General features: G+C 55.1%; 1 protein-coding gene across 1 annotated transcript in view; it reads right to left on the bottom strand.

Moving 5' to 3' along the window:
• Positions 1 to 26987, bottom strand: part of RARB (retinoic acid receptor beta) — a 192096-nt gene that overhangs the window by 107841 nt on the left and 57268 nt on the right. Inside the window, exon 3 of the mRNA XM_032965369.2 lies at positions 20131 to 20301. The gene's annotated coding sequence lies outside the window, so the exon portion shown is untranslated. The remainder of the gene's footprint in view (positions 1 to 20130; positions 20302 to 26987) is intronic.

Raw genomic sequence — 26987 nt, 5'->3', positions numbered from 1 at the left:
CAAGTGCAATTTGCACTGACTGTAAATGATAACGTTATAAAAGTGATTGCGGTTATGAATTCCAATTTATATGAGCCGTGTGTTGTCAATTCACCAAGGGGAATGGGAATCGCCTGCGTGGAAACGTCTTTGTTTAATAACAATACGAAAAAAAAGCATTTACAACGGCGCCGTTTGACCGTAAGTAGCCTCAAGGCCACGGAGGGCGGCCCTGATTAATCGTCTCCACGTGTGGCCCGCGGAGGTGTCGCGAGCGGACAATCCGGTGATGGGGGCCGAGCGCGTGGCGTGCGCGTGCTTTAATTAAAGGGCTTCATAAATGGGGCCGTCCCCCCCACCACCACCACCACACCCACCCACACCGCATCCTCGTGGCCCAGGGTCTCCCCCGCTGACGCGCTCACCCGGCCCCGGGACTTCCCTCCCCTCCCCGCACTGCACGCGCGCTGCGCGCTCACTTAACCCCTCGGCGGCGTGGCCACTTCACTCCGCACGCCTCCTCCTCCCGCCCTCTCTGTGCGCCAGCGCCACGATCTCATCGGCGTACGCGCGCCTCGTCGTGTCGTGCAACCGCCTTTAAACACCGCCATTCCCTAAACAACAACTTTCTTACACACCCCCTTCCTCCTCCTCCTCCCACCTCTCGTCCCCCGTCCACCCCCAGCAGTATAAAATGGGCACGGCCACGGTCAGTAGATCGTAAGATCGCGTGCGGTGACGTTAAAGCTGTGGCTGCTACTTCCCGGAAGTTTGACCGCCAGCGTGGAAAGGGGATAGGGACAAAAAAACAACAACTTTCAACGGTGACGGGGGTGGCGGCTCTCTCGGGCACTTCCCTCGAGTGCAATGCCTTCCCCTGCCACCAACGGAGAGCAAAGCAATTGCGGGAGCTGCATCCACTACCTGCGCTGGGAGTCGCCACCTGGTCCTGCTGATGCTGCACTCGGCGCGGCATCAGTGGCCCTGTCGCCGGACTCTCTCTCTCTCTCTGCCTCGGCCGAACTCGCAGTCGTAAATAACGTCCCCTAACCGCCGAGCGCTTTGTGCCGAGGTATTTAACTTTTGTCCCGCCTCACGCTGGACCGTTCCCAAAGCTGCATAATTAATGCACGCCAATGCACTACTCCCAGAATGCTCAATAATTAATCGCCTTGCGCACTGCGGTTGCAGGGTTTTCACGCATTAAAATTTGACGGGGCGATGATAAAGAGTTCATGAAATAACCCCTTCCAACCACACCACATTTAAAGATTCCCTGCAATTGCCTCAAAACAATAAAGGGGGCAACAGATGAATTTGCCTCTGCTTCGGATACTTGTCTGCGCTGGAAGCGATCACTTTCGACGGCGCGCGCACGTGCGCATGCGCGCTCGCGAGCTCCGTGTGGCCGCGTTCTATAACCTATTAAAACTAAGACTACTTTTAGCTATGCCGTGTAAGGCCTATCACTGAGCTGTATAGCTCTTGTTCAGAAGCGACCTGGCAATCGCAAATGATAGCTCAAACGAAGGGGCTTGTCACGTGGACATCCACGGCAGCCGAACGCTCCGAACGCGTGCCGTCGATTTCTAAATGTGGAGGGGGGGGGGGAACCGCAGGAGACACGCGAGCAAACGGGAAGAGAGAGGCATGCACACTGCTAATATACAGCAATCGTCAGGTTCGGGATCGAACCTACGATCTCCTGCAGACCAGGCGAGGGAGTTAACATCTCACCACCGTGGCGTCCCCGCAATGAACTCGCGCGGAGCCGGCTGTATGTTGAACTTCTTTCGCACCGTACCTAGCCAACAATGCATTGCATTCCCGCAGCACGATGCCCTTTCCAGGTTACTGAAAGCAGCAGCTCATGGGCATCGCCTTCACAATGACAAATAGACAACGCGATTTGCATCCGCGATTATATCCGACGGTGCAAACGTTGTTACGTATAGCTTCATTGCACGAATGGCTGTTATACCTCGATGTCCATATTTGTTTAGGGCCATCTGATTAACTCGGAAGTCCGCTCTTATTTATACGAGCCAGCCTGACAGATGAGAAACAGGGCATCTGGAGGGCACGCGCCGATCACAACAAGCGCCTTATGTCATCCTCACAGCAGCAGAGGACTTGTGGGGGGTATGGGGGGGTAGAGGGGGGGTAGGCGTATACCTTTGAACTAACAACGAAAACACAATCGGGCGAAATGCGACGACGTTGCGGTGGTTAGGGGGGGGGGGGTGTGATGGGGGCGTGAGGTGCAGTGCCTGCTGCGTCTGACACCACGCCGCCACTTATCCCTTCTCCGCTCTTAAACGAGAGACCTTTTTTTGTCGGCGTTATCGCAAGCTTGAGGGAGTGGGGGGCGGGCGGGTTATTATATCACGCAGCAAACACACAAACACACACACGAGCAGGTGACGTGCGATGGGGACGCCGGCAATGCTGGTACGAGGGCTCGAGAAGCAATCGGCCCCGGGGCGTTGAGATACGGAGCTGACCTCCGCTCGGGAGGAAATCACGCGGAGAGATCAGACAGCTTCCGAGCAGGTGAACGGCACCCTCCTCACCTGCGGGGCGCCGGGTCACACAGCACTGCACGCGCACGCGGAAACTGGCAACGAGCCCTCTCGCTCTCTCTCGCTCGCTGTCTCTCTCTCTCTCTCTTGACTTAAAGCTTTCGTGACTGCAGGAATTAATATTCTTGGGGTCTTTCGGTAAAGTCACGTCGATAGGTTCAAAGGAAAATAACAAAAAAAATACCACGTTTCGATCGCAACACAACCGTTCGTCATCAGGAACTACGGCGTTTCGATCCTCATGACGAACGCTTGCGTTGCGATCGAAACGTCGTAATTTTTTTGTTATTTTTTTTTCTTTGAACCGATCTACGTGACTTTACCGAAAGACCCAACGAATATGTCTCCCTCTCTCTCCCTCTCTCTCTCTCCCTCCCTCTGTCTCTCTCGTAAAATCACACCAGCGGAGCGAGCGGGTCCTCACCCCCGACGTGGCGACGGGCGTGCTCACTCTCCGGGCGGTGAGTTTGCTCGCAACGTGAGACCGACGCGAGAGACCGTGGCCCCGTTCATTCACTCTCCCCGTGGCCTCTCCCACCCGTGCGGCACTGGAAGGTCCGGGTGCAAATCCCGAGCGGCGGTTGGGTCACCAAAGCTCCCCGTTTCCCCTCTCAAGTTCCATCCACTCCGGCCGCGGTGTGCGCCACGCTTGCACATTACACATCCCCGCTGGCAAACAAATGTTACTTAAGCCGGAGAGTTGGGGAGCAAACGTCACGGCAATGTAGAGCGCTCACGGGGCATGGAACACGGCTGAAGGTGTGCACGGTAGCCAGAGCAATGTTCGCAACATGCGCAGAATATGCAATGGCAGGGAATTAAGACGTGGCAGAGACTGACAATGAGCGGTTACAGTAAGTGATTACAGTGGACAGCGACAAATGCACTATCGCCAAGAACACACCCCGGATAATACATGGGAATTATAACTGCCAACAAGTTGACTCGGTTCAACGTAAACTACCACTTTCGCGAAATGAACACGACGCGGGCGAGGCGCGAAATGTTCCGCGTTTTGCCGCGCACGCAAACTTCCCGCCCTGCGAGCCGCGCGGCGAACGGAGATTCAACTCGGCCCGCGTCGCCCGTGGCTCTTCGCCGCACGTCGCCCACGGCACGCGCCGAGCCACCGGCACCGGCGGAGTCATCGAGCGGCGTGCAGGCGGCGCGATTGTGCAGGGGGGAGCCCAGGGGCCGAGGAGGGGTGGTGGGGTGGCCTGACCGATTAGGCTACCAAAGACGAGGGAAGTTCGACGGAGGGATGGGCTGATTGAATTTCCCTGCACCGGGGCACCCGTGCCAACCTCGCCACGCCACTGAGCCGCAGGCGCCGCAAGCTGCCGCTGCCGCTGGCCGGGGCGGTGAGCACCACCGATGTATCCACACGCCACCGCATTGGCTTGAGTGTCGTGGACAGGGCGAGCGAAGGTTTGTGGAGCCGAGGCTCCGGTGCAAAGACGTCACAAAGTTTACACGGCAAAGGGATTTCACTACGCACGGCCATGGCCCCTTTCCGCCTCTGAAACTAAACAGTTTTTTTTTTTAATTTTGCCAAGTAAGGCCCACTAGGCTGTAGAGCTCTTTTTCAGAAGCGACCTGGCTGTCACAAATGGCAGCTCAACGAAGTGGCTTATCGTCACGTGGACATTTACAGCAGCAGCGGAATACTCTGAACGCGCGTTTGCCTGCCTGTGTTGAGGAAATCCCAACAAATGTCATCCCACAAGTGGCGCGGAGCGTTTACTGAGCAGGAGGCTTAGATATGCTTCCACACCCCAGACGCGCTACATGCGTTTGTTCTAAATAAATTGCATTACATCAATAATTTAGTGTCAAGTGGATAAATAAATAAGCGGCACAACCGGGGAGGAATGTTACATCTCACGGCGCAACGGCGTTATGACGGGTGCACGTGTGTTTTATACGGAAAGTGAAAAAAAAGGCACGCACGAAAAGAAACGAAAATCAGGAAGGTGTCAAAACGTGTTTCGTGATTTTCAAAGGCAAACTTGAGAACAATCCTCGCACCCTTCCACGGGTGCCCTGGAGGACGCGAGGCGTCGGGCGCCACGCCGGAGCGAGCGACGTTGAAACCGCTGAGAGGCCCCCTGTGCACGATCGACGGGGCACAGCGCGACGTGGCGCGCGAGAACCCCACGAGAACCACAAGAGAACCAACGCGCGTTCCAATGGAACTTTGTGCGCGAGAAACGAACTTGCATACCAACGGAACCTCGCGTACAAGAACCAACGCGTGTACCAACGGAACCTCGTCCACAAGACCCAACGCGCGTCCGAACGGAACCTCGCGAGCGAGATGTCTCACCAGATGAATAAAAGAGGCCTTTCAAAAATCTGCATGAGAAAGAAGACCGTGCCAGGTGGAGCGCTACAAGGCACAGGCCGTGCGTGGGAAGCAAGGCCCGGTCGGACGAGGATTGTAAGAGCGGAGCATTCACGTTTATTTCGGTTTGACTTTCATCCAACCTTTTTTCCCCAAGCCTCGCCGTCGCGAGCAGATTTTAGATATTACTTATGAAACCAGACGGATGGGGCACTGTATCAGGAAATTACAGCAGCGTCACGCAGCCATGAATAAAATTCGCATTTATCAAGCCGTGGTTTTATTGCGAGCGTGGCAATAATTTGTCACTCTGTGGCAGGGCTCCAGTTTTCTCGCATCCGACAACGAACCTCCTCCCGGGAATTAATCAATCTGGGCATTTTCACGGCGAATTTTTTTAAAGAATTTTATTTCTGGCCAGAATGCCGGTACGATTAATTAAACAACTCTTTAGCAAAAAATACTTTCGTGCGAAACCCCCTCCCCCACACACACACAGCTTCCCCCACTGCCTACGCAATCCTCACCACGCACTCATTCCCAGTACGCCGCGCTAATTTACAACCGGTCTAACCCTCTTAGCGGGCCGCAGGATTAGCCGCTCACGACAGCGCCCGCTTTAACCTCGGCTCGCCGTGAAGGACGGCAGGTCCCGCCGCTCTCGTCTCTGCGCGCGCTAAAAAGGCCCCCCGAGGACACCGGGAGTGTAGCGCTGAGGTGAGGGTGACCTGACGCCCACTCTGGCGTGGACGCACGCAGAGCCCTGGGGGCGCACGCAGAGCCCTGGGGGCGCACGCAGAGCCCTGGGGGCGCACAAAGATCAAAGATCCCCGGTATAGTCTTAACAGACTGTTGGGGCAAGTGCTGTGAGCGAGCACCTATGAAGGCCAGAACAGTGCACGAGGGGGTGGGTGGCCAGCACCACGCCCGACCGCCTTTGTCTCCCTAGTGGTGATGTTTACACACCGCACCAGGTACTCACTCAATAATCGTCACTGGTGTTGGCCGTGAGCGGGAATCGAACTCGGGTCATCGGGTTCGTAGATAAACTACCAGATATCATGAACTACCAGATATCATGAACTATCGGGCATGAACTACCAGACACAATGAACTACCCGGTAGATGAACTACCATGCATCATGAACTACCAAGTATGTGAACTACAATCCATCATGAAATAAGAACTGCTAGGCGCCATGAACAATCAGATAAACGACCCATCGTGATCCCTGTTTCAATATTAGCAAGTTACAAACACATTTCGCTGCGTTATATAACAACAACAACATTGTGTCAATCCACTGGTGGACAAAGGCCCACCAGTGGATTGACCAAACTTCACCGCTCAGGGCAGTCCGGGTTGCACTCATCAGCGCGCTTGGTGTTGGCCGTGGCCGGGAACTGAACTCGGGTTTGCCGAGTTAGGGCACTGCTTCGCCAAGTTCAGTGCCAGATGAAGCTCGTGCGGGGCCTGTAGCATATGTTATGAAGGGGCCCTTTAAAAAAAGCACGTAAATATTGCAACACATTAATTTTTAACTTGCATAGTAAAGTAATTTTATTTTTTCATTTGCTATACAGCCAGATAATGCGACAAATCGCTAACCTTAAACACCCAGTCGTTCATAAAAGTTGAAGGCGGTACAGTACTATAGTAATAGAGCAAGTGCAGAATCACTGAACCGGAATTGATAGCTTGAAAGCATTTCGCGCGGGGGCCTTGAAAGTGCTGGGCCCGTAGCTCCATGTGTAGCTACTTGTGCTGCTAGGACAATCCGGATACTGGCCAAGCCAGTGTCCGTTACCCGCCACTTATTTATTCATCATTCACGTGGCGTCTTGGATGGGGTAAAGAGGACACAGACCCTGCCGTGAGAGTTGTGTGATTTTGGCTGCATCACACGCGATATTAATACTGATAACGCCGGCTGCACGGCGTCACCCTTGATGCATTAGCGCGCGGGCGCAACCTTCACTCGGCACTCCTCCGCAAACCCCGTCGCGCTGACACGCGGATCGATACCGCATTGCGAAACCCGCGAGACAAACACACACGGGGCACACACACACACACACGGGGCACACACACACACACAGGACACACACACAGGACACAGGACACACACGGGTCATAACACACACACAGGACACACACACACGGGACATAACATACACACAGGACACAGGACACACACGGGTCATAACACACACACAGGACACACACACGGGGCACACACACACACACGGGACATAACACACACACAGGACACACACGGGTCATAACACACACACACGGGCATACACACACGGGACATAACACACACTCAGGACACACACGGGTCATAACACACACACAGGACACACACACGGGACATAAACACACACACAGGACACACACACGGGACATAACACACACACAGGATACACGCATGCACCCACGTGACATAAACACACACACACAGGACACACACACGGGGCACACACACGGGACATAACACACACACACACACAGGACACACACACACAGGACACACACACACGGGACATAACACACACACAGGACACACACACGGGGCACACACACACAGGGCACACACACACGGGACATAACACACACATGACACACACACGGGACATAACACACACAGGACACACACACACACGGGTCATAACACACACACACAGGACACACACACACGGGACATAAACACACACACAGGACACACACACAGGACACACACACACAGGACACACACACAGGACACACACACACAGAACACACACACAGGACACACACACACAGGACACACACACACAGAACACACACACAGGACACACACACACAGGACACACACACACAGGACACACACACAGGACACACACACACGGGGCACACACACATAGGACACACACACAGGACACACACGGGGCACACACACATAGGACACACACACACATAGGACACACGCACACACGCACACACAGGACACACACACAGGACACACGCACACGTGACATTTTCACAGCACACACACACACACATCTCGAGGCACAGCACAGACATGCTGAATACGCAAAACACAGACAAAGATCGCCGTGTAGCCTTGACAGACTGTTGGGGCAAGTGCTGTTAGCGAGCACCTTATGAAGGCCACAATGGCACACGAGGGAGTGGGGGGTCAGCACCACGCCCGGCCGCCTTTGTCTCCCTGGTGTCGATGTTTACACACCGCACCAAGCACTACTTTGAGGCTGAGTCGACCTTGGGGGAGGCCCAGGAGCGGTTCAGATCACTGTCACTGTTGTCGGTGAGCGGGAATCGAATTCGGGTCGCCGGGTTCGTAGCGCGGCGCTACTGAATGCACACACACACACAAACACACGTGACAACACGACACACACACGGCGCACATGACACGCACACACACAGTCCGCTCGTGTGGGGTTCACGTTGCGATACGTGCCCGCAAGACGTCTGCAACAGTGCAGCGCCAGTGACGGTTCACCTCGGGCTCTGATTTAATTGACAGTGAACAACAATGACGACGATGACGACGTTGTCTGTCCCTTCTGAGATCCTCGCGGCTCTGAACGCCGCCGATCTGAGGGTTGTCTGGGTGGGGGGGGGCAGCGGGCACGGCCCTGCACCGTGGTGGTGGGCACGGCCCTGCACCGTAGTGGTGGGCACGGCCCTGCACAGTGGTGGTGGGCACGGCCCTGCGCAGTGGTGAACATGCGGAGGGGAGACCGCCCTGCATGGCTGTCCCCCACCAACGTGTCATTGAAACTAACTCAACTATTTCGACTGTTGTGTTTTTGTTATTTTATCCGGGTAAGGCCTGCCACTGAGCTATGTGCGGCTCTTTTTCAGAAGCGGCCTGGCTATCACAAATGATAGGATCTCAACGAAGTTGGCTTATCGTCGTCATCATCATCATCACGTGGACGTTCACAGCAGCCAAACACTCTGAACGCGTGATGTTGATTCTAAATGTTGGGGTGGAACCCGGAAAACCCGGAGGAAAATCCACGCGACCACGGGCAGAGAGACACCGTAAACTCCAAATATACAGCAGCAGGCGTCAGGCACGGGATCGAACCCAGGCCTTGCTGCATACCAGGCGAGCTGGGTAACATCTCGCCAATATGGTGACGCCTCTGCTGTTTGTGTGTGCTGTGTACTGCCTCTATGTGTGTGTGCTGTGTACTGCCTCTGCTGTGTGTGTGTGCTGTGTACTGCCTCTGCTGTGTGTGTGCTGTGTACTGCCTCTGCTGTGTGTGTGCTGTGTACTGCGCCTGCTGTGTGTGTGCTGTGTACTGCCTCTGCTGTGTGTGTGCTGTGTACTGCCCCTGCTGTGTGTGTGCTGTGTACTGCCTCTGCTGTGTGTGTGCTGTGTACTGCCCCTGCTGTGTGTGTGCTGTGTACTGCCTCTGCTGTTTGTGTGTGCTGTGTACTGCCTCTGCTGTGTGTGTGCTGTGTACTGCCTCTGCTGTGTGTGTGCTGTGTACTGCCTCTGCTGTTTGTGTGTGCTGTGTACTGCCTCTGCTGTGTGTGTGCTGTGTACTGCCTCTGCTGTGTGTGTGCTGTGTACTGCCCCTGCTGTGTGTGTGCTGTGTACTGCCTCTGCTGTGTGTGTGCTGTGTACTGCCCCTGCTGTGTGTGTGCTGTGTACTGCCCCTGTGTGTGTGTGTGCTGTGTACTGCCCCTGCTGTGTGTGTGCTGTGTACTGCGCCTGCTGTGTGTGTGCTGTGTACTGCCTCTGCTGTGTGTGTGCTGTGTACTGCCTCTGCTGTGTGTGTGTGCTGTGTACTGCCTCTGCTGTGTGTGTGCTGTGTACTGCCCCTGCTGTGTGTGTGCTGTGTACTGCCTCTGCTGTGTGTGTGTGCTGTGTACTGCCTCTGCTGTGTGTGTGCTGTGTACTGCGCCTGCTGTGTGTGTGCTGTGTACTGCGCCTGCTGTGTGTGTGCTGTGTACTGCCTCTGCTGTGTGTGTGCTGTGTACTGCCCCTGCTGTGTGTGTGCTGTGTACTGCCTCTGCTGTGTGTGTGTGCTGTGTACTGCCTCTGCTGTGTGTGTGTGCTGTGTACTGCCTCTGCTGTGTGTGTGTGCTGTGTACTGCCTCTGCTGTGTGTGTGCTGTGTACTGCCCCTGCTGTGTGTGTGCTGTGTACTGCCTCTGCTGTTTGTGTGTGCTGTGTCCTGCCTCTGCTGTGTGTGTGCTGTGTACTGCCTCTGCTGTGTGTGTGTGCTGTGTACTGCCTCTGCTGTGTGTGTGCTGTGTACTGCCCCTGCTGTGTGTGTGCTGTGTACTGCCTCTGCTGTGTGTGTGTGCTGTGTACTGCCTCTGCTGTGTGTGTGCTGTGTACTGCGCCTGCTGTGTGTGTGCTGTGTACTGCGCCTGCTGTGTGTGTGCTGTGTACTGCCTCTGCTGTGTGTGTGCTGTGTACTGCCCCTGCTGTGTGTGTGCTGTGTACTGCCTCTGCTGTGTGTGTGTGCTGTGTACTGCCTCTGCTGTGTGTGTGCTGTGTACTGCCCCTGCTGTGTGTGTGCTGTGTACTGCCTCTGCTGTGTGTGTGTGCTGTGTACTGCCCCTGCTGTGTGTGTGCTGTGTACTGCCTCTGCTGTGTGTGTGTGCTGTGTACTGCCTCTGCTGTGTGTGTGCTGTGTACTGCCCCTGCTGTGTGTGTGCTGTGTACTGCCCCTGCTGTGTGTGTGCTGTGTACTGCCTCTGCTGTGTGTGTGTGTGCTGTGTACTGCCTCTGCTGTGTGTGTGTGCTGTGTACTGCCTCTGCTGTGTGTGTGCTGTGTACTGCCCCTGCTGTGTGTGTGCTGTGTACTGCCCCTGCTGTGTGTGTGCTGTGTACTGCCTCTGCTGTGTGTGTGTGCTGTGTACTGCCCCTGCTGTGTGTGTGCTGTGTACTGCCCCTGCTGTGTGTGTGTGCTGTGTACTGCCCCTGCTGTGTGTGTGTGCTGTGTACTGCCTCTGCTGCTGTGTGTGTGCTGTGTACTGCCCCTGCTGTGTGTGTGCTGTGTACTGCCTCTGCTGTGTGTGTGTGCTGTGTACTGCCTCTGCTGTGTGTGTGTGCTGTGTACTGCCTCTGCTGTGTGTGTGTGCTGTGTACTGCCTCTGCTGTGTGTGTGCTGTGTACTGCCCCTGCTGTGTGTGTGCTGTGTACTGCCTCTGCTGTTTGTGTGTGCTGTGTCCTGCCTCTGCTGTGTGTGTGCTGTGTACTGCCTCTGCTGTGTGTGTGTGCTGTGTACTGCCTCTGCTGTGTGTGTGCTGTGTACTGCCCCTGCTGTGTGTGTGCTGTGTACTGCCTCTGCTGTGTGTGTGTGCTGTGTACTGCCTCTGCTGTGTGTGTGCTGTGTACTGCGCCTGCTGTGTGTGTGCTGTGTACTGCGCCTGCTGTGTGTGTGCTGTGTACTGCCTCTGCTGTGTGTGTGCTGTGTACTGCCCCTGCTGTGTGTGTGCTGTGTACTGCCTCTGCTGTGTGTGTGTGCTGTGTACTGCCTCTGCTGTGTGTGTGCTGTGTACTGCCCCTGCTGTGTGTGTGCTGTGTACTGCCTCTGCTGTGTGTGTGTGTGCTGTGTACTGCCTCTGCTGTGTGTGTGTGCTGTGTACTGCCTCTGCTGTGTGTGTGCTGTGTACTGCCCCTGCTGTGTGTGTGCTGTGTACTGCCCCTGCTGTGTGTGTGCTGTGTACTGCCTCTGCTGTGTGTGTGTGCTGTGTACTGCCCCTGCTGTGTGTGTGCTGTGTACTGCCTCTGCTGTGTGTGTGTGCTGTGTACTGCCTCTGCTGTGTGTGTGCTGTGTACTGCCCCTGCTGTGTGTGTGCTGTGTACTGCCCCTGCTGTGTGTGTGCTGTGTACTGCCTCTGCTGTGTGTGTGTGTGCTGTGTACTGCCTCTGCTGTGTGTGTGTGCTGTGTACTGCCTCTGCTGTGTGTGTGCTGTGTACTGCCCCTGCTGTGTGTGTGCTGTGTACTGCCCCTGCTGTGTGTGTGCTGTGTACTGCCTCTGCTGTGTGTGTGTGCTGTGTACTGCCCCTGCTGTGTGTGTGCTGTGTACTGCCCCTGCTGTGTGTGTGTGCTGTGTACTGCCCCTGCTGTGTGTGTGTGCTGTGTACTGCCTCTGCTGCTGTGTGTGTGCTGTGTACTGCCCCTGCTTTTTGTGTGTGTGCTGTGTACTGCCTCCTGGTGTATGTGCTGTGTACTGCCTCTGCTGTGCGTGTGTGTGCTGTGTACTGCCTCTATGTGTGGCTGCACCCTGCAATATTGCGCCCCTCTTCTTCAAAAGGGGCCCTGCCTTGATGTGGCAAAGAATCCTCGTGAGCCTTCTTCGCCCGAGGAGAGATACAGGCGAGGCTAAAATGAGTTCCCTTCACCCAAGCTGCACTGACCGGCGTGGTGAAGTATGGTCAACCCCCACGACTGACGCAAGCTCAACCACGACTCCCACACCCCCAGTCCCCCAATCCCCAGCAGCTCTGCGTCCACCAGGAGATGGGGCTGCTAAATCACCGGCTTCCTGGCACGGCAGGACTCGTCCTGAATGTGGCTGTCGCTGTGGATAGCCCACGGACTGTGCCGAGTGACTCAAACCTCCCTGGACTGGTAGCGGCGGTACAGGGTGCTTCAAACAAATGAGAATTTGCAACAAATCCCTGAAAAAATGTTGTGCCTCCGGGTTCTGAAGGCCACTTGGAGATTCCAGGCGTGTGTTGACAACGATGGCGAACAAGTGGAGACTCTTTGACTTTTTGAAGCTATTAACATTACACTTGTGATCATGTTACAGCGTATTATTGTTATCCGTTTCTTTTTCAATTAATAAAGACAGTCCCGTAGAAGTGTTAACATGTTTTTGAAGCACCCTGTACTGGTTGCGTGCGCGCGTGTTTGTGTGTAGGCTTAGCGGTAGCGTAGGGGTCAGCGCTACGCCGCGCTACAAAACCCGGCGACCCGAGTTCGATTCCCGCTCACGCCCCCCAACACCGATGACGATTATCTGAACCGGTCCCGGGCCTCCCCTAGGTCGACTCAGCCTCAAATGAGTACCTGGTGCGGTGTGTTAACATCGCCACTCGGAAGACAAAGGCGGTCGGGCGTGGTGCTGGCCACCCACCCCCTCGTGTACCGTTCCGGTCTTCATAAGTGCTCGCTAATAGCACTTGCCCCTGCAGTCTCGTTAAGGCTATATGGGAGATCTTTGTCTTTGGTGCAAAATGAGTCTGGCTCTGGGGTTTTGCCAGGATGCGTCATAGACGCCTCTCCTCCCCCGGGGGGCTTCCAGCACACGCTTACATGGGCGTTTCCACCGTGGTCAGTCGACCCATGACACCTGGGTCTGGTGTCATGTGTTGACTGACCGAGACCCTCCTGCCAGCGGGCATTCGACACTTCACGTGGCCTCAATGTGCACCCGGTATGGCACTTGGCGCCGTGACCGCCGCTTCGGAATGAGAATAGTTATTTATGCAGGAGGAACCCGACGAGCTATGAAGCTCTTTTAATTTCCACAGATGCCCAGCGGTGAGTGAACGTCGCTTGTTACTGCGAATTTCCTTTCGCTTGCAAAGTCGCGGCACCGTCACGGAGGAGACCGAAGGTGGCTTCAGGTCACGGTCTTGTTTTGAAACACGTCCCCTTCGCGTCGGGTTTGTCCGGATACACAGCCCTGTCCTGGCCAAATCAATCCGCAACCACCGCAGCAGCAGCAGCAAAGACAAAGATCCCCCGTGTAGCCTGTAACAGACTGTAGGGGCAAGTGCTGTTAGAGAGCACCTATGAAGGCCGGCACGGCACACGGAGGGGGTGGGTGGCCAGCACCACGCCCGGCCACCTTTGCCTCCCTCGTGGCGATGTTTACTCCACCTCGCACCAGGTACTCATTTGAGGCTGAGTCGACCTACGGGAGGCCCAGGGACCGGTACAGACAAATAATCACTGCCTGTTGGCCGTGAGCGGGAATCGAACTCGGATACTCGGATCCTCGGATTCGTAGCGCAGCGTTGCGGTCACGCTGCCGCTGCCCACCTCCAACCACCCCCACCCACACGCGCAGGCCCCCTGCTGCAGCTGCTGCCACCACCCACCTCGGCACCCCCCCCCCCCACACACAACCCACACCACCCCACTGCATCCCCTGCCAGCGCGCCGCCCGCAACAACCCCCCTCTGCCAGCACGTGTTTGCTCAACTTTTATTATTATTATTATTATTAAATGATGTCAGGACGCAGACGGGCAGATCCCAAGGCCACGAGGTTCAGCGAAGACTTGCGGGCGAGGGGGGGGAGAAGGCGACAAAGGTAAATAGGTCGAGATAAGCTGCCGGTGTTAGCGGGCCCATTCATTCATTCCCTTACCCAGCGCGCCGCGGCTGGAGAAGCCACACAACACATTCCACTGCCCCCCCCCACACACACACCCCCACTCTAAACGGGTGAGTTAACAAGTAGACCGGATTAACACAAGCCGTAGAGGTGGATTCGGGTACCTGGTAAGGGTTGCACCCCCCCCACCCCCCCGCGATAGACTTCCTCTGGAACTCGACCGGGCAGAGCACTTCCTCTGGGCGAAGACCCCCCCCAAGGGCTGGCCCAGGACCGGCTGGGGGGCCGATGTCGCTCGGCTGGCCTGGGAACGCCTGGGAGATCCTCCAGGAAGAGCTAGAGTCTGTGTGTCGTAGTGTAGTCACTGTAGTGTATAGTAGTGTATAGTAGTGTATAGTGTAGTGTATATTAGTATAGTTTATATTAGTGTAGTGTATAGTGTACTGTATAGGAGTGTATCGTATAGTGTAGTGTATCGTAGTGTATAGTGTAGCGTAGTGTATCGTAGTGAATAGTAGTGTATATTGTAGTGTATATTAGTATAGTTTATATTAGTGTAGTGTATAGTGTACTGTATAGGAGTGTATAGTTTAGTGTATAGTGTAGTGTATCGTAGTGTATAGTGTAGCGTAGTGTATCGTAGTGTATAGTAGTGTATAGTGTAGTGTATATTAGTATAGTGTATATTAGTGTAGTGTATAGTGTACTGTATAGTAGTGTATAGTGTAGCGTAGTGTATAGTAGTGTATAGTAGTGTATAGTGTATATTAGTCTAGTGGATAGTAGTGTAGTGTATAGTAGTGTATAGTGTAGTGTATAGTAGCGTATAGTTTAGTGTATAGTGGTGTATCGTAGTGTATAGTGTAGCGTAGTGTATAGTGTAGTGTATAGTAGTGTATAGTAGTGTATAGTGTATATTAGTGTAGTGTATAGTGTAGTGGATAGTAGTGTAGTGTATAGTAGTGTATAGTGTAGCGTAGTGTATAGTAGTGTATAGTGTAGTGTATAGTAGTGTAGTGTATAATGCAGTGTATATTTTAGTGTATAGTAGTGTAGTGTATAGTAGTGTAGTGTATAGTAGTGTATAGTGTAGTGTATAGTAGTGGTGTATAGTAGTGTATTGTATAGTAGTGTAGTGTATAGTAGTGTAGTGTATAGTAGTGTAGTGTATAATAGTGTATAGTAGTGTATAGTGCAGTGTATATTTTAGTGTATAGTATAGTGTATAGTAGTTTAGTGTATAGTGCAGTGTATATTTTAGTGTATAGTAGTGTAGTGTATAGTAGTGTAGTGTATAGTAGTGTAGTGTATAGTAGTGTATAGTGTAGTGTATAGTGCAGTGTATATTTTAGTGTATAGTAGTGTAGTGTATAGTGCAGTGTATATTTTCGTGTATAGTGCAGTCGTGCTGGAGTCTGTCGCCAGGGAAAGGGGGGTCTGGACCGCACCTCGTCAACACGTTGCTGTCGCGACCCTCAAGCAGGGCAAGCGGATTGAGAAACGAACGAAAGAACGTCGTAGGAATTCAACACGGTCTAGACAAACAAAGGTTGTTTTGTTTAACTCTTAACCCAGATTTACACGAGCGACTTAGTCAACAATCACTTGGAGCTAAACCCGTTTTATTTGCCTTCTCGCATAAAAGGGGGGCCCTTTGGCAGCTTTTACGAGCGTGCTGGGAAATGCCAGGGGGGATGAAGGGGGGGGGTGAATGGGGGGGTAAATGGGGGGGTGAATGGGGGGGGTAAATGGGGGGGTGAATGGGGGGGGGTGAATGGGGGGGTGAGTGGGGGGTGAATAGGGGGGGTAAATGGGGGGGGGTGAATGGGGGGAGGATTGAATGGGGGGGGGGGGGGGTTGAATGGGGGGGGGGGTTGAATGGGTGGGGGGTGAATGGGGGGGGGGGGTAAATGGGGGGGGTGCTCAGAGCCCGGGTCCTTGGTCACACGGCGCTTGCGACGTGGAGGGGGGTGGGGGTCGGTTGGGGCGGGGGCCCTGAACCCCGTCACCCCGGCCCCGCCCTGCTCAACCCAAGCGGGGCATCGCCCTCCCTCCCTCTCTGAGATCGGGTTTCGGAGAGGGGTGGGGGAGAGATGGAGGGAGGGTGAGGACGAGGCAGGGGGGGGGGAGAGCCAGGGGGGGGAAGATGGAAGCAGGGAGGGAACTGCACTTAGATTTAAGCACTTAGACTTAGTCGAGTACACGTGCTGCGTCTGCGTCTACTCACACCCCGCAGCAAGGAGCAGCAGCATCGGTGCAGCCGCGTGATGCCTGCTGCCGAGACGGGGTGACCCAAGCCCGCGGATTCACCAGCGGCGGTGCAGTGGCTCGTGCACCGAGCTCTACGAACCTGGGACTTCCCGAGTTCGATTCCCGGCCACGGTTAACGTCAGCTGGGTGGGCGCGCGTCGCCAACGAGCGCTTAAACCGGTGTGGTGAAGTATGGTCAAACAAAACGCCCAGCGATGAGACGCGTGCCATGGGGAGGCCTTCATCCAGCAGTGCATTGAACTATGACAAGGAGCTCCACATCAACTGCGGGTCCAGGTTACCATTTGCAGTGTTGGGACCTTGTCCAAGGACCGCGCGCGAAGCCGTGCATTGTAATCCACCGTGCTCAATCACCATTAACCCAGAGACAGCGGCAGCAGTGTTGCTCAAAGACAAAGATACCCCGTATAGCCTTAACAGACCGCTGGGGCAAGTGCTGTTAGCCAGCAGCACCTGTGAAGGCCGGCACGGCACACGAGGGGGTGGTGGGTGGCCAGCACCAACGCCTGGCTGCCTTTGACTCCCGAGTGGCAAAGTTTAGAGATCACACCAAGTACTCACAAGAGGCCCGAGTCGACCGAGGAGAGGCCCAGGACTGGTTCAGATGTCCGTCACTGGCGGTGGCCGTGAGCGGGAATCTAAAACTCGGACCGCCGGGTTCGTAGCGCAGCGCGCTGACCCGCTGCATGCCCACCGCTCCCCGTTGGGTTCACGCGCGAGGGCACGCGCCGCGATCCCTCGCGCGGAATCTCCTCCTTGGGCGTCCGCGCCCGCCCCTGCCGCACGGTCACAGCGGCCGCGTCACAACGAGCCAAGGCCGTTGAGTAACCGCGAGCCGACACGGGAGCCGCCGCCGCGGCGGCGGAGAGGGGACACGGGGGGAATGTTGCTGGGGCACATCACATTCCGCGTGTGCCCATCAGGAAGGCGGTAAATCTATCCGCGGCATTTAGCGAGCACCCTTTGCGCTCGTGCGACGTCAACTCGCACCGCGCACTGCTTTGCGCGTCCGAGGGCAAACGGGTAACGGCGTTCGCGCATCGGCGTAGCCGGGCTCAAGTCGTGGGATGAAAACAACATTTTTTGGGGAGGTTTCGCTCTTGTGGCTGGAGGTGCCATTCGGGCCGGGTCTTCCATCACCGCCGGTGTGCTTTAGGTACCGCTCATTTGTTCGAATCGCGAATACTATAGTTGGGGGAAAGCTCACTGCGGTTTTCCTCTGGAAAAAAAAAACGTTCGCCCGCCATGGGAACGTAGAACGATGCGTTGTGATTCGTGGCACGCTGCACCACCGGGTTTACTTACCTCCTCACGCACACCGTTTTTATGCACCACCGCCCCATGGCTCCTAACTCGAAACGGGACGAACGGACGCGATATCGTCAAAAAGTGAACTCTCTTCTTGTTTATGTATTAAATATCGCGTGTTTTATTGTGCAACGAGAACGACCTGCCAAGTCCCAAACCAAAATAAATTTTGGCCAGGTCTGGTCTGTCCCCTCCTTGAAGCAGGATTTGGTTTCCGTGCCATGGACGTGCGGTGCAGCTCACGGCGGCCCGTCACTCGCCATATTTACCTCCACGCGCCGAGCTCTTCTGCGGTGCGTGGCTCAGGGCCAGCGGCGGTGGCTCAGGGCCAGCGGCGGTGACTCAGGGCCAGCGACGGTGACTCAGGGGCAGCGGCGGCGGCTCAGGGCCACCGGCGGCGACTCAGGGGCAACGGCGGCGACTCACCGGCGTCGCGTTACCGTGCCATACGCCGCTTTCGCGTCGGCGATGCTTCGCCCGCAAGGAAACGGGCGAAGCATCGCCGGGTTCGGCACTCGTCTTCTGTCTACAGCCCCCGAGCCAGCGGTGGAAAGTCCACATTCCTGTGGTGGGGGTGAGTCTATCCATTGGACAAGCCACCAATGACCTCCCCGCAAAGGTTTTTTTTATTGACCCCGGAGGGATTATAAGCTGAGTCATGCCCCCAACCAGAATTTGAACCCGCGACCTTCCGATCGCGAATCTTTCGCTCGACCGCTGAGCCTTCAGCAACTGCAGGGGAGAACAAAAATACACATGCCCCAATCATCTTCCCTCGCGCACGGCGGCGGCGAATGGCAAAGCGGGAAGAGGAAGGCTGAGCGGCGATGAGCGCGATGAGAAGCAGCTGCTCCCGCGGGAAAAGCGGACGCTGCACTCTCGTGCTGCAGCTGCGGCCGGCTTCCTGTGCCTCCGCCCGCCCCCCCTCGCCCCAACGCCACGCGGGTGCCGCCGCTCGTGTTTAGTCTGGGCTGACAATCGCCGCACCACACGTGGGCGGGCGTGTAGGCGCGCACGCACGCACGGGGAATCGTCCGCGGTTGCTCATGGAAGGGAAGCTCTCGCTGTCACGCGCTGCTCTACGGGAGGTTAACGGGACGCGTGCGTGCACGCGCCTACAAAAAGGGGCGTCCGGCGGTCCGAGTTGCGAGCGGCGGAGGCCCTCCGGGCGGCCAAAGCCGGCTTACGACGACCAAGGCGACTTGCGGCAGTAGCATCGCGACAAACGCCGATGCTCTCAAGCGAAACCCTCCCGCGCGCGTCGCAGTGAATCGAGTATCACGGCTCACCACCGAGAAAATCCACGCGACGATCGTCGCCCTTTGGGGCAGCGGCGCGCCTCCGTCCGGCCGGGCCGATCTGTCTCCACAAAGCGAAGAGCCCCGTCGAGTTGCTACGAACAACGAGAGGTGACGACGACGTGACCCCAGAGCACCCATCGCTCGCGACGGAAAACAGCAAACGCACCGAGCGCACCGCCGCCGCCACCACCAGGCCGACCGCGGCACCTCTGACTCCTTCCCCCGCGCCTCCGATTATAGCACGGGTCCGGCTACGTGCGGTGCGAACGAAGTTCAACGTGCGTGCGTCCCCACGTGAGCTCCACGACCGAGGACCGAATGCTCGCTCGGGCAGCGCAGGACGGCGGCTTAGGCCACCGATCGGCAGTCGCTGCGTCCACGGAGGGCGGCGTGGATGGCGCCGCGGTGAAAACCAGAATCGGAATTAGAACGTTTTTATTTATCCTGGAGGAATCCGATGAGCTGCGAGGCTCTTTTTCGCAGATGTCCAGTAAACGAGAAGCGGAGCCAGAGCCACAGCTGGCGAGCGGAAGGCAGAGTCACGAGAGAGGGGAGAGAGAGAGATATCGGCGCTTCTGCAGCTCTGTAGGTCCCACAGGCCTCGCAAAGGAAGCACTCGCGCATCTGCGTGGGTTTCCAGCTCTTAATGAAAAAATTAATATCCGCGAAAGAAAAAAAACAAGAGAATACGCTGCAGATATATCACGAAGCGTTTCAATCGTATCAATATCGAAGCAAATGCGATGATGCGGTGTTAATTGTCAGAAGTAAATCGGGGACACGAGGAGAAACGTGGTCATGTTGTTTTAGACCCCAGCGAGCTGCGAATCACCTCGTCGCATCTCAGGCCACGCACGAGTCAACGTTCTCTATTTTCCGAGAGACAGACAGGCAGGCAGGCACTACAATCAGCATTCCGCTGCCCCCCGCCACCTAAACTTGCGAGGGAGAACGGCGCGGCGAGGAGGGTGCGGGTGGGCGATTTTACACGAAATGTGAATTTGGGAGCTCACCTTGTTGAAGCGAACACGAGCGAGGCAGCGAGGGAGCGATGGAGCGATGGAGCGAGCTTCGCCTCGCGACCGTTAACCCCTTGCGCCGCGCCACGGAGAGTTGTGGCAGGAGCCGCGGCGCCGAGTTCACGCCACAACCGCTGGGCCGCCGGGCCGAGGCGCAGGGACTCCCTGTGTGCGACAAAGATCGGAGGCTAAATATAAACGAGGCTGACAGTGGCACGCCGCACTAACACGCACGCCACGCAGGCGCGCGCACACGCACCCACGCACGCACCCACGCCTGTTCTGACACCCAAGCACCGGCAGAAACCAAAATACCCGGCACCGACTGCCAACGAAGCAGACACGCAGACACACACACAGACACACACACAAAAACACAGAGACACACACACACAGACACACACACAGACACACACACAGAAACACAGAGACACACACACACGCGCAGACACACACACAGACACACACACACAGACACACACACACACGCAGACACACACACACACAGACACACACAGACAGACACGCAGACACACACAGACACACACACACACAGACACACACACAGAAACACAGAGACACACACACACGCGCAGACACACACACAGACACACACACAGACACACACACACAGACACACACACAGAAACACAGAGACACACACACACGCGCAGACACACACACAGACACACACACACACGCAGACACACACACACAGACACACACAGACAGACACGCAGACACACACACACACACAGACACACACACAGACACACACACACACGCGCACACACACGCGCACACACGCACGCAAATGCCCTTGCGAGAAGTGACCACGGCGCCCCCATGTCACCGTGCCCGTGCCCCCGCGGTGCCCGCCACCAGCACGCACGCACGGCGATGATGATGATGATGGGTCACAACATCACCAATGACGTTCGGATTTAGAACGCTGCATCTGTGCTGGGGGGGGGGGAGCAGAAGAGGAAGAGGAGGAAGAAGAAGAGGAAGAAGAAGAGGAGGAAGAAGAAGAGGAATAATAAGAGGACACTGCGCAGCGCATCCGCGGGCACTGCGAGTCCTTTTGGTGCTCAGGAAAGGGCTGTCGGGGTTCTGACGACTGTGGCCCTGCCAAGAGCGAGCGAGAGGCCAGGCTCTCGTGGTGTCTAAACTTAGTCGCGGGACATCGCATGGCCCGGACGTCTTGCGAGATCTCAAGGAGTCCCTCTGAGCGACAGCGAGGAACCGTTTTGAAACGGAGAGACGGGGTCAAACAGGCGAGAGCGCTCTTGCCTTGGGATGCTTCCTGCATTCATAACCAGTCGGGTGGTATCGACGCGTCGGTTGATACCAATTAACAATTCCTGCGGGTCACGCTATGTATATCGTGAAACACGTGGACAAGAATAGTAGCTTGTTTTTTTTTATAACCACCAAGGGTATAGAGCGAATAAATCAGCTCGTGTACAGGTACTCGGTGATTGCACCACAGAACAAGAGCTTGGTCATTGAATATGATGATGATGGGAATAAGATTTTCATTTTCAGCTCATGCAAGCGGGGGAAACTCAAACAAGTGAGAAACGTCTAGATGTTAACTGCCTCGTCTGGTATACAGGAGGTCGTGGGTTCGATCCCGACCCCGACGCTTGTATGTTTGGAGTCTGCGTGTCTCTCTCTCATCACGGTGGTTAGGAAATGTTAACTACCTCGCCTGGTATACAGGAGGTCGTGGGTTCGATCCCGACCCCGGCGCTTATATGTTTGGAGTTTGCGTGTCTCTCTCCCCATGGTCGCGTAAATATTTTCCCCGGGTCCTCTAGTTTTTCCCTTCACAGTCAGAGACATGGGGTTTAGAGTAATTGGCTGCGATAAATTTCCACACGATAAGCCACTTTATTGGACTGTCATCTGTTGCCAGGTCGCTTCTGAAAAATAGCTCTATAGCTCAGTGGGGCCTTACCTGGTAACATAACAAAATAGTTTCGTTTAAAAAGAGACCAACACAACTGATTATTGAATCAGCCCTAAACCACAACAATCGTGAGCCACCCTAGCGATCATGCACGGACCCTCTCCACCACGCACACCAGCGGGTGGGCGGGCCGGCCGCTCCTGGCTTGCGCCGGGCCAAGCCTGGCCACACCCCCCCACACCTGGGCCACACCCCCCCCCCCCCCACACCTGGGCCACACCGCTCCACACCTGGGCAACACCCCCAACTCCGCAGCGCGTGGCATAAAACTCCCAGCACAGGGCAATCGGAGCAGAAACCAGAACTGCCCTGCACGCAAGAGGATTGTTTTCAAAACAACGCATAACAGGGGGGGCCGCACGTCCTCGACCCCGCGTGTAGTGGGGAGAGGCGCGCGTTCGCAAAACCGGCAAGACGCAACGCGCGCCGCTAAGCGCTGACGTGGGCGTTACGGAGAGCACACGAGGAGCGGGGTCGGGAGAGAGGCCGCTAAGAAGCAATTTCGCTCGCACTCGGGGTTAACTCCCGTCCCTCCCTCCCTCCCTCCCCCCATCCCACAACCCCTGGCAAACGAAATAAAAACAACTCAATTTTCAACGCGCTGGCCTCTTGAACACGCCGCGGCTTTCGTTTTTTTTTTGTGTCTTGGGTCACGCTTCTCGCTCGCAGCGCACGCCCGCGCACTAAACAAAAACCGTTGGTGATTAAAATCCTCCGTACGAGATGAACCCACGTGCAATATTCGAGGGCTAAGCGCTGCGAGTTGGTGGGCAGCTGCCAGGTGGATCAGGGGAGGATGGCGGAGATGGGGGGGGGGAGGGTTCGAGGGAAGAGTGGGGGGGGGGGTGGAGGGCGCCATGCCCAGCGGCCAGAGGAGGAGGGGGGGGAGTAGCGGGGCTAAACGGCGACTTGACATTTCCACGAGCCAAATCGAGCTCGGAAGCGGCGGCAGCACCTCCCCCCCCCCACTCCCCCCCACCACCACCACCGAATGTCAGCGCGCCTAATAAAGAGGCTCTCCGTGTCGCGCAGCATTCATCACGGACGCACGGAGGCCGCGAGGCCACGGCGCTCGCGGGAGACGCGTCGCTGCCGATCCCGCACCGGCGGAACGAGCGACCGCTCGCCCCTCGGGATGTTGGTTCTTGCCGTGGCCGCCGCCGTCGCCGTGAACTCGATGTTTTCGTTGCCGATCTCGGTACTTATTTGCGGCTAGCGCTGTGACGTTCAATAATTCACGTCGAGCGATTGTAATTGAAACACCGGCTGTGAGAAGCGGCGGCGAATCTGCTTTTCAGGGACGCGTACCGCGGACGTTGGCGATTGCGCGACGGAATGAGGCTCAGATCTGCGCGATGAACCGTCGGTTCGTCGATTAAAATCGGTCCCCACGCTCACAGAGCACAGGCGTCAAGTCATGCGTTGGGAATCGATTATTTACGATGTACGCACACGCTCACGTCGCACCGAGGCTGGTGGGGCAAACGAGACGCAAAAAAATAACAAATGAGAAACGGCACCGAAGATTCGTGGACCGATTTTAATTTTCCTCCCTCCCCTCCTTTAAATACTCCGCTCCCGATCGGCTTGCCACCCCTACCACGGCTTGCCACCCCTACCACGGTAGGGGTGGCAAGCCCGGATTACCTTGTTTGTTCCATAATTACGATGGTGGTGCATTACGTCCTCCCCCGTTCTACGTTCCACCTTGTTCCTTCCCTCCTTGCGATGTTCCCACCGTCTTCCTGGTTCTCGAAATGCAATTTAAAAAAATATTCCCAAAAATGATCAAATATTCACCGAGTCTTAAGGGCAGCGGCGGGAAAGAGACCGACGGGACCGGTGGGAACGCAGCGCGAGGCGTGACCCTGGCCTCTCAAGTCCGGCGCTTGGTGCGCTTTGGGCCCTCGAGGTGTGGTGGTGGTGGGGGGGGGGGGGGGCTACGTGGGCATCAGGAGCCAGGCGAGACCGAGCCCCGAGGGCCGCACGGTGCCGCCGAGCGCCGCTGCAAGGTATAAGGAGCGGATCTCTCGTGCGCGCGACACGCCTCCTCGATCGGTGCCGCACGGACGCGGAGCGACCTCGGGCCGCCTGAGCCGTGGAACGGGCACGCACTCGGCACGGCGCGGCGACCACGCGCGCCTTGGCCGCCACGGGGCGTCCTGCCGCGGTGGAGAGCGGCGGCCTCCACCACGGGCAACGGGAACCCGGCGGCTGTCGCGGAACACCACGGGGCGCAGGTCGCGGGAACAAATTCGACGCTCGCGCGGCGCCGCTGAGCTGAAGCGTCCTTTAAATGACGGAATAGACCGACCATTTGGCGATGCAGGGATCTTACTGGGAAAAAAAAATGATTCCTGAGACTGGAGATTCTTGAAGGATGACTAAATAATCATTGTTATCGACATCATCATCATAATGCCAATTACCTATACAGTGAGGGAAAAAAAGTATTTGATCCCCTGCTGATTTTGTACGTTTGCCCACTGACAAAGAAATGATCAGTCTATAATTTTAATGGTAGGTTTATTTGAACAGTGAGAGACAGAATAACAACAAACACATCCAGAAAAACACATGTCAAAAATGTTATAAATTGATTGGCATTTTAATGAGGGAAATTAGTATTTGACCTCTCTGCAAAACATGACTTAGTACTTGGTGGCAAAACCCTTGTTGGCAATCACAGAGGTCAGACGTTTCTTGTAGTTGTCCACCAGGTTTGCACACATCTCAGGAGGGATTTTGTCCCACTTCTCTTTGCAGATCTTCTCCAAGTCATTAAGGTTTCGAGGCTGACGTTTGGAAACTCGAACCTTCAGCTCCCTCCACAGATTTTCTATGGGATTAAGGTCTGCAGACTGGCTAGGCCACTCCAGGACCGTAATGTGCTTCTTCTTGAGCCACTCCTTTGTTGCCTTGGCCGTGTGTTTCGGGTCATTGTCATGCTGGAATACCCATCCACGACCCATTTTCAATGCCCTGGCTGAGGGAAGGAGGTTCTCACCCAAGATTTGACGGTACATGGCCCCGTCCATCGTCCCTTTGATGCGGTGAAGTTGTCCTGTCCCCTTAGCAGAAAAACACCCCCAAAGCATAATGTTTCAACCTCCATGTTTGATGGTGGGGATGGTGTTCTTGGGGTCATAGGCAGCAATCCTCCTCCTCCAAACACGGCGAGTTGAGTTGATGCCAAAAAGCTCCATTTTGGTCTCATCTAACCACAACACTTTCACCCAGTTGTCCTCTGAATAATTCAGATGTTCATTGGCAAACTTCAGACGGGCATATTTATGTGCTTTCTTGAGCAGGGGGACCTTGCGGGCACTGCAGGATTTCAGTCCTTCACGGCGTAGTGTGTTACCAATTGTTTTCTTGGTGACTATGGTCCCAGCTGCCTTGAGATCATTGACAAGATCCTCCCGTGTAGTTCTGGGATGATTCCTCACCGTTCTCATGATCATTGCAACTCCACGAGGTGAGATCTTGCATGGAGCCCCAGGCTAAGGGAGATTGACAGTTCTTTTGTGTTTCTTCCATTTGCGAATAATCGCACCAACTGTTGTCACCTTCTCATCAAGCTGCTTGGCAATGGTCTTGTAGCCCATTCCAGCCTTGTGTAGGTCTACAATCTTGTCCTGACATCCTTGGAGAGCTCTTTGGTCTTGGCCATGGTGGAGAGTTGGAATCTGATTGATTGATTGCTTCTGTGGACAGGTGTCTTTTAAACAGGTAACAAGCTGAGATTAGGAGCACTCCCTTTAAGAGTGTGCGCCTAATCTCAGCTCGTTACCTGTATAAAAGACACCTGGGAACCAGAAATCGTTCTGATTGAGAGGGGGTCAAATACTTATTTCCCTCATTAAAATGCCAATCAATTTATAACATTTTTGACATGCGTTTTTCTGAATTTTCTTGTTGTTTTGCTGTCTTTCACTGTTCAAAGAAACCTACCATTAAAATTATAGACTGATCATCTCTTCGTCAGTGGGCAAACGTACAAAATCAGCAGGGGATCAAATACTTTTTTCCCTCACTGTACATTGGCTTTCAACTCAGCAACACCCACTGCTGACTGATGTTTGCCCAAGAGTAAGCACACTTCCTCAGAATGAATCAGTTGCATCTGCTGCTTCACTGCAGGAAATTTCAATAAAACATTGGGATGTAAAAAAAAACCCAGAGTATGTAAAACAGCTGCGCTGTCTCCACGAAGGAGGACAAAAATAGCAGAGAAATGAAAACGAGGCCAAGAAAACTCGCCGAGGGTGGCGAGAGAGTTGACATCATTGAGACGCCCCCTCTCTCACCGCACCGCGCTCTCCGTGACGTGCAGGCGCATTTTTTTTGTGATTTCGAAAACGTTTTTTTTGTTTGGACATGTTTGTTTTGTTGTAGTACAGAGTTAGACTGATGGCCTTAATCTAAGTTTTCTTGTGGTTGTTGTTGTTGTTTGACTTGCATCCCACTGGGATTTTTTGCACACAGCGTTGGTGTACGGTGCTTTTTTCAGGAATATTTTGCTGTGTTTTTTCCATGGATTTTCTGTTTGCACAGTCACATAGTCACTTTAAGATGTTTTTCCTGTTCGTGTTTTTGTTTTGTTTATTTGTTGTGGTTGCACCCGATTCAAGAGCCGAATGGCTCACAGGGCTATACCAAAATAAATAAACTGAAATAAACTGAAATCTGGTGGCTCGGAGATGTTAACTCCCTCGCCTGGTGTGCAGGAGGTCGTGGGTTGGATCGCGACCCTGACACCTGCTGCTGTATATTTGGAGTTAGCGTGTCTCTCTCTCTCTCTTTTCTCCGGGCCCTCCCGGTTTCTCCCCGACAAAACACATTTAGAATCGCCCAACTATTCGGCCGCTAAATA

Source organism: Petromyzon marinus, chromosome 34 (genome assembly GCF_048934315.1).
Source record: "Petromyzon marinus isolate PM22_M1 ecotype Great Lakes invasive population chromosome 34, UKy_Petmar_22M1.pri1.0, whole genome shotgun sequence".
NCBI lineage: Eukaryota > Metazoa > Chordata > Hyperoartia > Petromyzontiformes > Petromyzontidae > Petromyzon > Petromyzon marinus.
The sequence above is the reverse complement of the archived record's forward strand: the minus strand, read 5'-3'. Positions and strand labels throughout refer to the sequence as shown.